The sequence below is a fragment of the Macaca fascicularis genome, chromosome 18 (genome assembly GCF_037993035.2).
Source record: "Macaca fascicularis isolate 582-1 chromosome 18, T2T-MFA8v1.1".
NCBI lineage: Eukaryota > Metazoa > Chordata > Mammalia > Primates > Cercopithecidae > Macaca > Macaca fascicularis.
Window position 1 is genome coordinate 38885605 of NC_088392.1, and position 14095 is coordinate 38899699.

At 41.9% G+C, this 14095-nt stretch overlaps 1 protein-coding gene across 10 annotated transcripts in view; it reads left to right on the top strand.

The window, feature by feature from the left end:
• Positions 1–382: 382 nt before the first annotated feature.
• The window catches only part of MRO (maestro), a 45406-nt gene continuing 31693 nt past the window's right edge, over positions 383–14095 (top strand). For 6 of the 10 annotated variants that reach the window (XM_074022224.1, XM_074022226.1, XM_074022227.1 and 3 more), the window contains exon 1: positions 383–530. The gene's annotated coding sequence lies outside the window, so the exon portion shown is untranslated. Of the gene's footprint in view, positions 531–4391; positions 4615–14095 lie in introns of all 10 variants that reach the window. The other 4 variants (XM_065533806.1, XM_065533812.1, XM_065533817.1 and 1 more) reach the window with 1 other exon arrangement.

Here is a 14095-nt window from a genome sequence, read left to right on the forward strand (position 1 = left end):
TACGATAGGCTTCTTTATAAGAAGAGAAGAAGATTAGGAAACAGACAGAGGGAAGACCATTTGAAGACACAGGGAAAAGACTCAAGCCAACGAGAGAGGCTTCAGAAGAAACCCACCGTATGAACACCTTGATCTCCGGTATCTAGCCTCCAGAATTGTGGAAAATAAAGTTCTGTTGTTTAAACAGCCCTGTCTGTGGTACTTTGTTATGGGAGTCTGTGATAATCAATTTTATCTGTCAACTTAGCTGGGTCACAGTATTTAGATATTTAGTCAAACCTTATTCTGGATGTTTCTGTGAAGGTGTTTGTTGAATGAGATTAACATTTAATCAATGGACTTTGAGTAAAGCAGATGACCCTCCAAAATGTGGTTGAACCTTATTCAATCTGTTGAAGTCCTTAAGAAAATAAGAACTGACCTCCCCTGAGTAAGAAGAAATTCTGCAGACTGCCTTTGAACTTGAACTGCAACTCTTCCCTGGGTCTCCAGCCTGTCAGCAGATTTTGAACTTGCATATACAAAATCGTGTAAGCCAATTCCTTAAAATATATATTTCTTCCTCTCTCTCTCTCTCTCTCTCTCTCTCAATACACATTTTCTTGGTTCTGTTTCTCTGGATAACCCTGACTAACATATGGACCTAGCTAACTAACACAGTGTGTGAATTATATCTCAAGTCTGTGTTAAAAGAAAACTTACAAGGCTGCATCCAAAATGTTAACAGTAATTATTTGATGGTAGAATTTGTTTTAGGTTTATTTTTTATTTAGTTTATCTGTACTTGTGACTTTTTGTGACCATGTGTTGTTTGTGTAATGATAACATAAGAAAAGATTTCCATTCAGAGGAATATTTAGAAGCAAGATTAGCTAATACAGAGCTCAGAGGACACGGGGGTATGGTGAGATGACATGTAACACCACTTATTATGAAGATTTGAACAGCACCCAAATCAAATTACATCTACTACAGCAAAAAAGAAAAAAAAAAAAAAAGAAAGAAAGAAAAAAGAAAAAAAGTTCAACATGGAACACAGCTATGATATAGCTACTAACACTCTTCCCTAGAATATATGTAATACAGGAATTTTATTTTTCCTACAAAACCTATTTTTTCTGCCATTTTCAGTTATTTTTTCATTCAATAAGCTAGCAAGCTTTTACTGAACATGTGCTGTGTCCAAGGACTGCACTACATGCCGGGGATTGAAAACAAACAGACTCATTTCAATTAAGAAGTGTACACTTGACCGGGCGAGGTGGCTCATGCCTATAATCCCAGCACTTTGGGAGGCTGAGGGGGGCGGATCACTTGAAGTCAGACCAGCCTGGCCAACATGGTGAAACTCTCTATCTCTACTAAAAATACCAAAATTAGCTTGGCATGGTGGTTCGTGCCTATAGTCTCAGCTCCTTGGAAGGCTGAGGCAGGAGAATTGCTTGAACCCGGGAGGCAGAGGTTGCAGTGAGCTGAGATAGTGTCACTGCACTCCAGCCTGGGCGACAGAGCAAGACTCCGTCTCAAAAAAAAGCAGTGTACACTCTAGTGGAGGGGACAATATGGTCCAACGTGATAAGGGCTCCCATGGAGAAGGCGAAGAATGCTGTTTGTGCACAGGAGAGAAGCTGCCAGCCTACAGGGGATGGAGATGGGAGGAGAGGCTTTTTAATCCTTAGGACAACCCTGCAAGCTATAATTGTTACTCCCATTTTATAGATGAGTAAACCAAGTTTCAGAGAGCTTAAAAAATTTGTCCAAATCTCTCAAGAAGTAGAAGAAAGGGATTTAAGCACAATTCTGACACTAGAGCCCATATTCTTTCCACTATACCACATTCTGTGTATCTAATGCATTGTCGAGTGGACAAGCAAGCAAGTAGAATACACTGAAATAGAACCAATTTCGTTTTTACTTGGAAGTAAGGATGTAGCTTTGTAGATGCTATATGGTTTGTTTTAGTCTTAATTACCTTGTTCTGCTCTTTTCACTAATTCTTGTAATTGCCAATAATAATAGTAACAATAGTTAACATTTATCGAGTGCTTCCTGTGTGCCAGATACTATACTTGGAGCCTAACAAAGTTCTCTTAATCAATCCTCGTAACAGCCTGATAAGGTAGGCTGTGGTGTTGTTCCTATTTTATAATCAGGGAGACTGAGGCTTCAAGAGTCATCTGGCAAGTGGCAAAGCTGGGATTTGATCCCAGATCTTATTCCAAGAGCAAGTTTTTAACCATTTTGCTGCAGTACCCCAAACCAGACAACTGGCAGCCTCAAAACTCATTGCTGCTTGCTGGATTTTTTTAATTAGAAGGAAATCCTGGAAAGTAACTGATATTCCACATCACAAGAGATGACCAAGAAGTTCTCTTCTGTCTCTGGATCTCCTTAAGAGGGTTTCAGTGATTGGGCTCTGGAACTCTAGGTTGTTCTGAGAGACAGACACTGGTGGGTGGGATGTTTGGATTTGGGACCAAGGGTAACAAAATGGAGCCTTTTGCAGATTCTGTCTGGGTAACGGCTCTTGCGTCCCATCCCACTGAAGCTACTCACACCCTCCCCTCTCTAACTCTCCCCACAGGAATCTGGTGGCCCCCTGAAGGGCTGTACTCTGTAAACAAACCAAACAGCATCCATAATGATAAACCACTAGGGAGGGTTTGGAGGGGTGGAAGAAAGAGCCAGTCATGCTTCCTTAGCCAGTACAACCCTTTGCTGCCCACTGACTGTGATGCTCTTTTCCTGAATCTGCAATAGGAATGAGCTCACACAAAGGGCAGGCAACGGAGACAGCCTGTCCTGTAGCCCTGGTTCCCGGGGCTCCAGGTCCTGGGGAATTTCAGGCAGACAAAAGGAAGGAGAACAAGCCCATGGCGAAGGCTTTGGTTGAGAGCAAGAGAGAGAAACACTCACAGATCCCTTAAGCTTCAGTGTCAGGTAGATCCATTCAGGACACAGGAAAAGATAACTTTCAGGATGTTGTTTTCTACCTGTGGAAGTAAGTGCTCACCCTTTATCTGACTGACCCAGGTTGGACTTCCACCAGGGTAGCCCAGAGGCTATGGAGCTTAGATTACAGGACTATGTCTGACTTTGGGAGGCAGGGACAGGGGTGTGATAAGCCCCTGCTTCAGAAAACACTTGAACGCTGTGGCAGAGGTAATGAACATCACAGAGCCCCAGTTCCCTGTTGATGGGGACAGATGTATTCTCTGTTTTGGTGTAGGGAGGGTGAGGGGAGAAGAAACTTATCCCACCTCTGATGTATCTGTGGAGCATCACAGTACCAGGCTGTGAGCAGGTCAGAGGCGAGTTTTAGGCATTGGTGCATTCTTCACCTGATGCCCCTGCCCTAACGTGGTTCCCCTGCCCAAGGCAGGTAGAGAACTCTGGAATCTATAGGAGGCTCTACTTCATGCAGACAAAAGAGATGAAAGAGCATTTGGTGCAGCATCTGTGGGCTTGGCCTGGGTCTGGCAAGTGGTAGTCCTCCGGGCATGGTGTGAGGCCCTTGGGGCACATCTTGGGCACTGAGAACTGCGATGACTTTGGACAGCGAGGAGCTGTGCCCACCGAGGGGTGCTGAGAATGTGGCCTCCAGGGAGGGCGAAGCTTCCAGTGGCAGCTCTGCTGGCTTGGGAGGGGGCCCAATGTAGTCAGAACAGGTAAGTGCTCAGCACCCAAAGCCTGAAAAAGGAACACTGGGGACCAGGACCTGTGACACCATCTAAGCTGGGATACAGGACACTGTGCCAGCCTGCCCTGATTAAGACAGAGGGGTTTGAACTAGGACATGACTTGTGTTCTTGAGACTAATAAGGATCAGAAGGCTTTGTTTGCTGATAATCCATTGCACCTGATGCTTTCATGGCTTCCTTTTTCCTGGATACCTGTTTAGATATCTCAAAATCTATTTTATACTGTAGGCGGGGGTTAAGCTAGATTAAAAATTATGGAACAGTCCTGGTAAGTGGGATGATTTATTCCTAGAAAACATTTACTGAGTCTGACTAACTGACAGCCTGTTGGTGTCCTACATTTTCACAACATTTAAATGAGGGATGGTAATGATCAATGTTGTGTACACAGTCTTAGTAAGTATTTGTTGAATAGATATATAAGCACACATACAAATCAGTTTAATTCAACAAATACTTGCTAGATGGCTAATAAGTGCCTTCATGGGAATTAGTGTCTGATTTTGTGGCTTAATTTTTTGACAGTGACATAGTAAGAAATATCTTTTATGTTGTGACTCAATACACACACACACAGACACACCCATGCAGACCTGCAACAAAAATTTCATGATCTAACTTTTATCTTACTAGGTGAAATGCATTCTGATATTTTTCTATTCTATTCTTTTTTCTATTTTTTTTTTAAAGCTGATTAAGGCTGGTGTGGTGGCTCACACCTGTAATCCCAGCACTTTGGGATGCCGAGGCAGGGAGATCACGAAGTCAAGAGATCAGGACCATCCTGGTCAACATGGTGAAACCCCGTTTCTACTAAAAATACAAAAATTAGCTGGGCATGGTGGTGCACACCTGGAGTCCTAGCTACTCAGGAGGCTGAGGCAGGAGAATCGCTTGAACCTGGAAGACGGAGGTAGGAGTGAGCCAAGATCGTACCACTGCACTCCAGCCTGGTGACAGAGCGAGACTCCATCTCAAAAAAAAAAAAAAAAAAAAAAAAAGTGCTAATGAAGACCCACTGATTGGATTTTATGATCCATCCGTGAGTCGGAGTCTGCAGTTTGGAAGACACTGGTGATACATGAAGTTACTGAATTTCTAATCTCATCTTTACCTGGCTAAGAGTTGAGGAAATGAATACAGAAGCTGGTGATTATGGTAGATGCTCACTCACTTCCCAGTGTCATATACAAATGTGTCTATCAGTGGAGCTAAGTGACCAAGAAGGAAAAAAAATGAGTGACTTCTCATTGAGCCCAAAGGAAAGTAGGGAATCAATACTTTTTCTTTTGGCTATCTTCCCACAAACTTGAGATCAGCATGGTAGGTGATGATGAATGTCTGTGTCATAACTGAAAACAGAGAAATGCTACCCCCCTGATTTACGAATCCTTAATTAAAGAGTTCAGAACATGTGTGATTGTTAACCAAGAGAAAACACATCTGAACAAATCCCTTGAAAATACGATTTCAACTCCCAACTAAACATCTCATTTGCAATATTAGGCAAAACCAGATCCTTTTTATAGTTAGAGCTGACACTGTTGGAGCAATCCAGAAGATGCTAGTTTTGGAGAAAGTCTCTGATGTTAAATCAGATTTTTAGAATTCTGACTCCACCCCATCAAGGACTGACCACTCCTGCCTTGTTATTTCCCCCTTCACCTTTATATATATTTTAAAAATGATTACACCTATGACATCTTATTTCTTATACATTACTAGCTTACAAATTTTTCTCCCTCCCAGATTATAAACTTGCAAATAAGAAATTGTTTCTTCTACGTCTTTATATTCCCAGTGCTAGGCACAGAGTAAGTGCTTTGTGAATGTTTGTAGAATAATTGAATGATAATTGGTTCAAATTGTTTGGAATGGTATTAATAACAAAAAGTACAGATTAGTTTACTTATGAAGGAAAATTGAGCTGCAAAAAGAGAAAGAGAGAACTTTCTGAAATAGAACTTGGGATTCTTACACATCATAAGTTGAATAAGGTTCAGATAAAGGCATAGTAATTGTGTTTTTACACTTATGTAAGAAGTACGCACAGGACCCTCGCCATTCTTTTTTCTTTTTTTACTTCGAGACAGGGTCTCCCTCTGTTGCTCAGGCTGGAGTGCAGTGGTGCGATCTTGGCTAACTGCAACCTCCGCCTCCCAGGTTCAAGTAATTCTCCTGCCTCAGCCCCCTGATCCTTGCCATTCTTATGTTGAATTTTGCATCATAGGTCTTCGACCTGTGAGAAATCTCAATAAATCACCTAATCCAGCTTCCTGCTTTCACAGAGAGGGTTTTTTTTTTTTTATTGATAAAGCAAACATATCAAAAAATTGGAGATTTATATAAGTTTAATCTCTTTTTTTTTTTTTTTTTTTTTTTTGAGACGGAGTCTCGCTCTGTCACCCAGGCTGGAGTGCAGTGGCCAGATCTCAGCTCACTGCAAGCTCCGCCTCCCGGGTTCCCGCCATTCTCCTGCCTCAGCCTCCCGAGTAGCTGGGACCACAGGCGCCGCCACCTCGCCCGGCTAATTTTTTGTGTTTTTAGTAGAGACGGGGTTTCGCCGTGTTAGCCAGGATGGTCTCGATCTCCTGACCTCGTGATCCACCCGTCTCGGCCTCCCAAAGTGCTGGGATTACAGGCTTGAGCCACCGCGCCCGGCAGTTTAATCTCAATTGTGGAAGTATATCTGAGATATCTATACCTGATGAAAGCTGAGGGTAGCAGACCCAGGACCAAGAATGCTTTAAATTTTTCAGATGACAGATTCATTGAGCAGCAAAAATTCTTGATTTTGTTCCAGGTGGTTTAGTTGATGACTTATTTATTATTAGTTTAAGCAAATTATGGCTATCCATCTTCCTTTTGCTAAATATCTGATTTCCTTTCCTCTCTTTGCAATTGGAAAGAAGTGCCCATGTGGCTAGTTGTAGCCAAAAATATGTAAGAAGAAGTGTGCTGAAGGACTTCTCATAAACACTTGGCTTTTCTGATTAAAAAATGTGGTCAGTGTTGCTCTTTCCCACTCATCCAACCTTGAATGTAGAATGATATCTGCAGACATGGTAACTATCGCAGACAAGCAGAAGGAGGAAGACTTGGCATAATGATGACAGCAGAGTAAGTAAAAAGATGGAAAGAATGGAGATCTTTGATGTCACCCCTGAGCAGCCGACCAATGCTAATGACCCCCATGTTTGGGTTTCTGCGTCGTGTTAAAAAACTGAAAATATATAAAAACAAAAACAAGATTCTTCTATGACTTAGGTATCCTGATACTTGATTGCAGTTAAAACCTTCCTAATTGATACAGCCAGTAGGAATACATCAATGACCAGATCTCTGTCCTATCAAAAGAACTTACTAGGAACTAGGCACAGTGGTTCACACCTGTAATCCCAGCACTTTGGGAGACTTAGGCAGGTGGATCACCTGAGGTCAGGAGTACGAGACCAGCCTGGCCAACATAGTGAAACCCCATCTCCTTTAAAAGTACAAAAATTAGCTGGGCCTAGTGGCAGGCTCCTGTAATCCCAGCTACTCGGGAAGCTGAGGCAGGAGAATCGCTTGAACCGAGGAGGCGGAGATTGCAGCGAGCGGAGATTGCGCCATTGCACTCCAGCCTGGGCAACAAGAGTGAAACTCCATCTCAAAAAAAAAAAAAAAAAAAAAGAACTTACTAGGATGGAAAACAATTGGATTTATCTAAATAAAATATCAATATGAGGACTTTGGTTTTAAAAAAGTAATTAATTCATTTACTTTTCATTCAATTAAAACTGGAATACTAAAGGATCAATCTGAAGATATACACAGAACTTCCTTTGAGAATCACTGAAAAAGTAGGTAAGGAAAAAGAAATTGATGTTCGTTTAGTGCCTACCACCGGCTGGGCTCAATACCAGATATCTTCACGCTCAGTTTTCACAAACCTCACAAGAGCTTCTCCCCATCTCACAAAAGATCACTGAGCCTTAGACATGTTACTATAACTTGCCCAAAGTCACACAGTAAATCTTAGAGCCAGAAATTGGGTCTAGAGAATTATTTTAATGACTTTCAAATGAATAATGTTATGAGCCTAAAGGAAAAAAAAAAACTGAGGCAAAATTAATAGAGTTCATCTGGGCCAAGTTTGAGGACCACTGCCCTGGGCACACTTGCCTTGGGGAGTCCTCCATTAACCTTTTGTCACAAGCAGGTTTTCAAAGGCCAAAAAAAGGGAGAGATGGGGGACAAAAAGTGGACTGATAAAGTTGTTTGTCAGAAATTCTCACTGGTTTAAACAAATAATATGGATTAGATTGGCTACACATTGTTGAACTATGGGGTATGGGTATGGTGTCCTGTGTGTGGCATTGCTAGGTTAATTTATAGCTACTTGTGGCAATAGCAAGCAGTTTCAAGAGATGATTACAGGCCGGGTGCAGTGGCTCACACCTGTAATCCCAGCACTTTGCGGGACTGAAGCAGGCGGATCACTTGAGGTCAGGAGTTCAACTTTTCCCTGGCCAACATGGTGAAATCCCGTCTCTACTAAAAATACAAAAATTAGCTGGTCGTGGAGGTGTGCGCCTGTAATCCCAGCTACTTGGGAGGCTGAGGCACAAGAATCCCTTGAACCTGGGAGGTAGAAGTTGCAGTGAACCGAGATCGCACCACTGCACTCCAACCTGGGTGACAGAGGGAGACTCTGTCTCAAAAAAAAAAAAAGAAAAAATAAGAGAGATAATTACATAGCTTGGGTGGGGGTGGGAAGAAGTAGGACATAATTGCTGTCTCATTTTAATGCCTCTCTGGGCCTGATAATTTAAGAGGGGTCACATTCCTCAAATAAGAAGTATTCCTATATATATTCTTTTCTTTCTCAATGTCTTCTTCACTTGCGCTAAATTGAAAGCAACCTGACGAAAAAGTTAAATTATTTAATATGTAAAGGAATAGCATTTTGATTACTTTGAAGTATGGACAGTATCTCAATTAAGTTAATAAAATATTTGTAGGTTACTTATGTGAATCTTACTTTCATAAACAGATAAGCTTTGTTTCTATGATCTACATGGATTTTACTTTAATAAATAGATAAGCTTTGTTTCTATGATCTACATGGATTTTACTTTAATAAATAGATAAGCTTTGTTTCTATGATCTACATGGATTTTACTTTAGTAAATAGATAAGCTGTGTTTCTATTGGTACACCAGTTTTTTTTTTTTCCTAAAGGATATTCCTCAAATACTTGAAGGTGCTAAAAATTTACATCTTTTAAGATATTTAAACCTTTCCCACGTCAAGTTTGTTTGTATACCAATTACTGCTCTTTGTCAGTTGCAAAAGTCAAACTTCAAATTAATCCTTGTCTGAATTACCATATATTCAAAATTATGAGAGTCAATTAACTTTTATTACATATAAAAGATTATTATTTGGATGAAGATGAGCGTATCTAAAGTGAAGAGATGGAAGCTAATTGGCTCAGACCATGACAGGAGATCTTTGAAATTGTCTTTCATTCTCCAAAACCATTGCTTACATAAAGCTGTCTTGACCTGTACTGTTGTGGTGATGGTTTATGGACAATAACAGGGAGGCCGAGCTAAGTAGATGGTATTGGAGAGACAGGGAGACCCTGCCTTGGGGGCTGGGGAGTGGAACGTGTGCAGATGACACGGCCAGGGGAAATAAGTCTAGAAAGATAAAATGGGGCAGAGCTTGGAAAGCTCTGAAGATCTGTATGAGGAGCCTGAACTTAAAAAGTTCTTGAGGATTCTAGGAAGATTGACTAGATGTGAAATGATGTGAAGTGCACAGAGAATAAAATCAGGGCAATTTGTTTTGATTTCTTAATTAATCTATAAACTTCTTAAGGGTAGGGTTTTATTTTTCATCTATTTGGTCTCCTTGGTCACATTATGCCCAAGATGTGCATTCAGAAAATATTCTAAAGGCTGGGCATGGTGGCTCATGCCTGTAATCCCAGCCACTTTGTGGGTCTGAGGCGGGCGGATCACTTGAGCTCAGGAATTTGAGACCAGCCTGGCCAACGTGGCGAAACCCCATCTCTGCGAAAAATATAAAAATTGACCAGGTGCGTTGGCACACGCCTGTAATCCCAGCTACTCAGGAGGCTGAGGCAGGAGAATCGCTTGAACCCAAGAGGCAGAGCTTGCAGTGAGCCAAGATCTCACCACTGCACTCGAGCCTGGGTGACAGAGCAAGACTGCATCTCGATAAAAAAGTGTATATATATATGCACACATATATATACACACACACACATTTACATGTACGTATATTTATACATATATATGTGTGTATGTGTGTCTATATATAAAATTGTTTATTGAACCCAAACCAATGAAGTGACAGGATTACCAAAAAACATATGCTTGAGGTTGAAGCCATGAGACTCTGGAATTTTCACAAATCTTCTAGGGTCTCTCTCTGTCACCCAGGCTGGAGTGCAATGGCACAATCTCAGCTCAATGCAACCTCCACCTCCTGGGCTCAAGCAATCCTCTTGTCTCAGCCTCCTGAGTAGCTGGGACTGCAGGCACGCACCACCACACCCAGCTAATTTTAAAATTTTTTGTAGAGATGGGGTTTTGCCATATTGCCCAGACTGGTCTTGAACTCCTGGGCTCAAGTAATCTGCCTGCGTTTGCCTCCGAAAGCACTGGGATTACAGGCGTGAACCCCTGCACCTGGCCTGAAATCTTCTTGCTAATTGATATTCAAGATAACTTGGAAGACAGAGGGCAGGTGGTTCTTCCTTCCCTCATTACCAGTTCAAATGAATAATGTGGCCCCAGAGCACCTGATGCTGAATAACATCGGTATACGTTCCACCTTCATTACTTTCTCTTTTGTTCAGATCTGCAGGTTGTGGAACCCAAGCCTCAAAGAACTGACTGGCTACTTTTAGAAAGCCCTAAATTCAAAACTTGAAAGCAGAAAAAATAGAAAATGATTTTTCATTTGTATTTCCTGTAAAACAACCAACTCTTATTACGTAACTTTAAAATCTCATTGATTTTACAGAGTTTCCATCTTTATGTCATCTTTCTGGAAGCTTATTGATTAAACAGTGTGTGTTGTCTTTATTTACCCCCTGCCCACAACCTAGCCTCACTCCACAGCACATCTCCTGGGTATGCCCTGGAGCTTCCAGCGTTGGAAGCTTTGTGGTTGATAATGCCTATTTTGATTTCAGCAGTAAAGTTACCAAGGACTAGAAATCCCCTGCTCCCCACTTTAGCAACTGAAGCTCATTTTGTTTCTAATTGCCAGACATTTTAGGTGGAAGAGGAATGATGACTGGATGTGGGGAGAGGAGGGAGGAAAAACATCATAAAGGGCTCTAGCTAAGAGCTTTCCAGAAAGACAAGGGCTTTCCATTCAGTATTCGGAGTTTACTTGTCTAAAATATTTTAGCAAAATTGCTATAGCTCTAAGCTGCATTGTCAAGTGACACCATGAAGACAAACATCTCATATAGCAGGTTCTTGTAAGGAAACAGCAAAGGGAAGGGGGAGGGGTTACTCCCTACTGCCAATGACTGGTCATAGTCAAGCTTTGGCTATTAAATTAATTCCCCATCAACATCACAAATGCCCAGGGTAGGGGGGCCACTGAAATCATTATGGTAGATCAGTCCCTTTCATGACCATTAGTGCAATTCTGCAAAGGCTCCCAGGCCACTAACTGTTTCAGCACACCATCTCATGAAGTATCCTGACTATACCCTTAGATGACCATTTGGGGTACATGTTTGGGAGGGGAGTTGGAAATAATTTCCTGCATCAATGATGTGTGCCTTGGTGATGGTTAAGGCCATATTTTCATTATCAGTAAAGAGATCATGCTAACATTAGGAGCTGCCCGACTGGAAGAGTGTCGCCACTATAATTCTTTATTAACTGTAACTCATTGAATAGTGGTGTCACCCCCAAGAAATTGCTGTGGGGACCCTCACCCAATGAGTGACCATCTTTTGTACCACAGAGAAAGCCTATTGTCATAAACAAGTTAACATCTTACCACACACAAATTATAGTAGTACTGAACAAAATGTCTCTTTACTTAAGCTTCTATTACATTTAATTAGTTGCTGGGAAATAAGAAATGCATTTTCTAACAAGCTAACTCATTGTAATTCCTGTCTTCCGTCTGTAGAATCAAATTCAAGTGTTATGAAGGCCTCAAACAAATGTTTGTTTCCGTGAAAGTGAAAAGAAACACTAAAAATGTGATAAGGATTTTAAAGACTCAGATAAATGAAGGAATAGTTTGCTAAAAGCCCATCATGTGTCAAGTACTGTGCTGGGGGCCATGGGTTTGGAGTCAGATCCCCCAAAAGCTGAAACACAGGCCTTGCTTTCCACAGGCTCACAGACCAGGGGCAGGAGATTCCCACGTGGTAATTTGAATACAAATTGGTTAGTGGTAAAGGCCTTCTCAGAATTGCAGAGGGCATGGGGAGAGATTGATCAGACTGTAAGATCTAGGGAGGACGCTCCTTGTGGGGTTTAAACAAGGCCTGGAAAAAATGCTTAAATGGGGTGCGGTAGGGGAGCAATAGAGAGGGTTGCATAGTCCTAGACATGAAAATAGGCAAGAGGCTGGGCGCAGTGGCTCACGCCTGTAATCCCAGCACTTTGGGATGCCAAGATGGGTGGATCCTGAGGTCAGAGTTCGAGATCAGCCTGGCCAACATGGGGAAACCCCGTCTCTACTAAAAATACAAAAGTTAGCTGTGTGTGGTGGCGGGGGCCTGTAAACCCAGCTACTCGGGAGGCTGAGGCAGGAGAATTGCTGGAGGCCAGGAGGCGGCGGTTGCAATGAGCTGAGACAGTGCCACTGCACTCCAGCCTGGGCGAAAGAGCAAGACTCCGTCTGAAAAAAAAAAAAAATAGACATGAAATGTAGACATTTTCGAGGAAGTGAAAGGAGCTGACTGTGATGAAAGTGAGTCTGTGATGTCTCTGAGCTAGGAGGACAGCAGAAGGGAAGCGGATATGATGTGGGGCAGCCATGTGGCCGGGTTAGGATACTGGCAGCCCTGCACAACCCCGAGAGCGTACACCTCCTAAAATTCTCCTAGGACATATGTCTTTCTGGTCTCACCTTAGTCCTGCCCCTGATTGTACAGAACAAACATCATGATGAACACTGGACAGAAGAGCCCAGCTTGCAACTTCTTTAAGGGCAGGGAGAACCATATCATTTTTTCAAAAAAAAGTTTTTGTTTTTTTTTTGAGAGAGTCTCCCTTTGTTGTCCAGGCTGAGGTATAGTGGTGGGATCTTGATTCACTGCAACCTCTGCTTTTTGGTTCAAGTGATTCTCCTGCTTCAGCCTCCCGAGTAGCTGGGATTACCGGCACCTGCCACCACGCCTGGATAATTTTTCTATTTTTAGTAGAGATGAGGTTTCCCCACGTTGGCCAGACCGGTCTCGAACTCCCTACCTCAGATGATCCACCTACCTCAGCCTCCCAAAGTGCTGGGATTACAGGCTTGAGCCACTGTGTCCAGCGTTTTTCGATTGTATATTTATCTGTCTATTCCCTGTGCTCTAGTGCTGAGGAGACAGACTGAAACCCAGAAGATTCTCAATAAATGTTTATTGAATGAATAAATATTTGTTTAATGACACAGTCAGGGTAACCAAGGCAAATGTGGTAAGCAAATGAATAGTGGAGTTCTAAATAATCAGTCTCCAAATAGAAATTCAGCAATAAAAACGTATTTGTTGTGTTAATGTGTCAAGAGAAGACCTTGGCCTGGAATGAGTTCAGTATTTAAAAGCCATTTTCCAAGGGGTAGAAGAATGGAATGTGTATAACTTTGGATCAAAATGTGTGTAAGTTGTAATCAAACTCAAGGTCTGATGCCTTGACATTGGGGCAAATACATGATTCAAAAGGCAAAACTGCAAAGCAGAAAAATGTTTTGCAAGATTTGTAACAGTTAAAGTGCTCTCCTCTGACATCCTTTACTGAAGGGAATTTTTAAAAAGTCATTTAATACAAATACTACATCTTAAAAATAACATATAAATGTCACTCTTTTCTTAGGTTTGAGGTTGCTATGTTACTCAATTACATTAAATGTAATTTCTGCTAATCAAAAGAAAAAAATTTTTTTTTTTTGCCCAGTTTTTGTGGAATAATGTATGTGTAGTCTAAGTAAATATTCATTTGAGGCCGGGTGCAGTGGCTCACACCTGTAATCCTAGCACTTTGGGAGACTGAGGCTGGAAGATCACTTGAGCCCTGGAGTTTAAGACCGGCCTGGGCAACATGGTAAGACCCAGTCTCTACAAAAAAATAAAAAAATAGCTGGGCACGGTGGTGCATGCCTGTAGTCCCAGCTACTAGGGAGGCTGAGGTGGG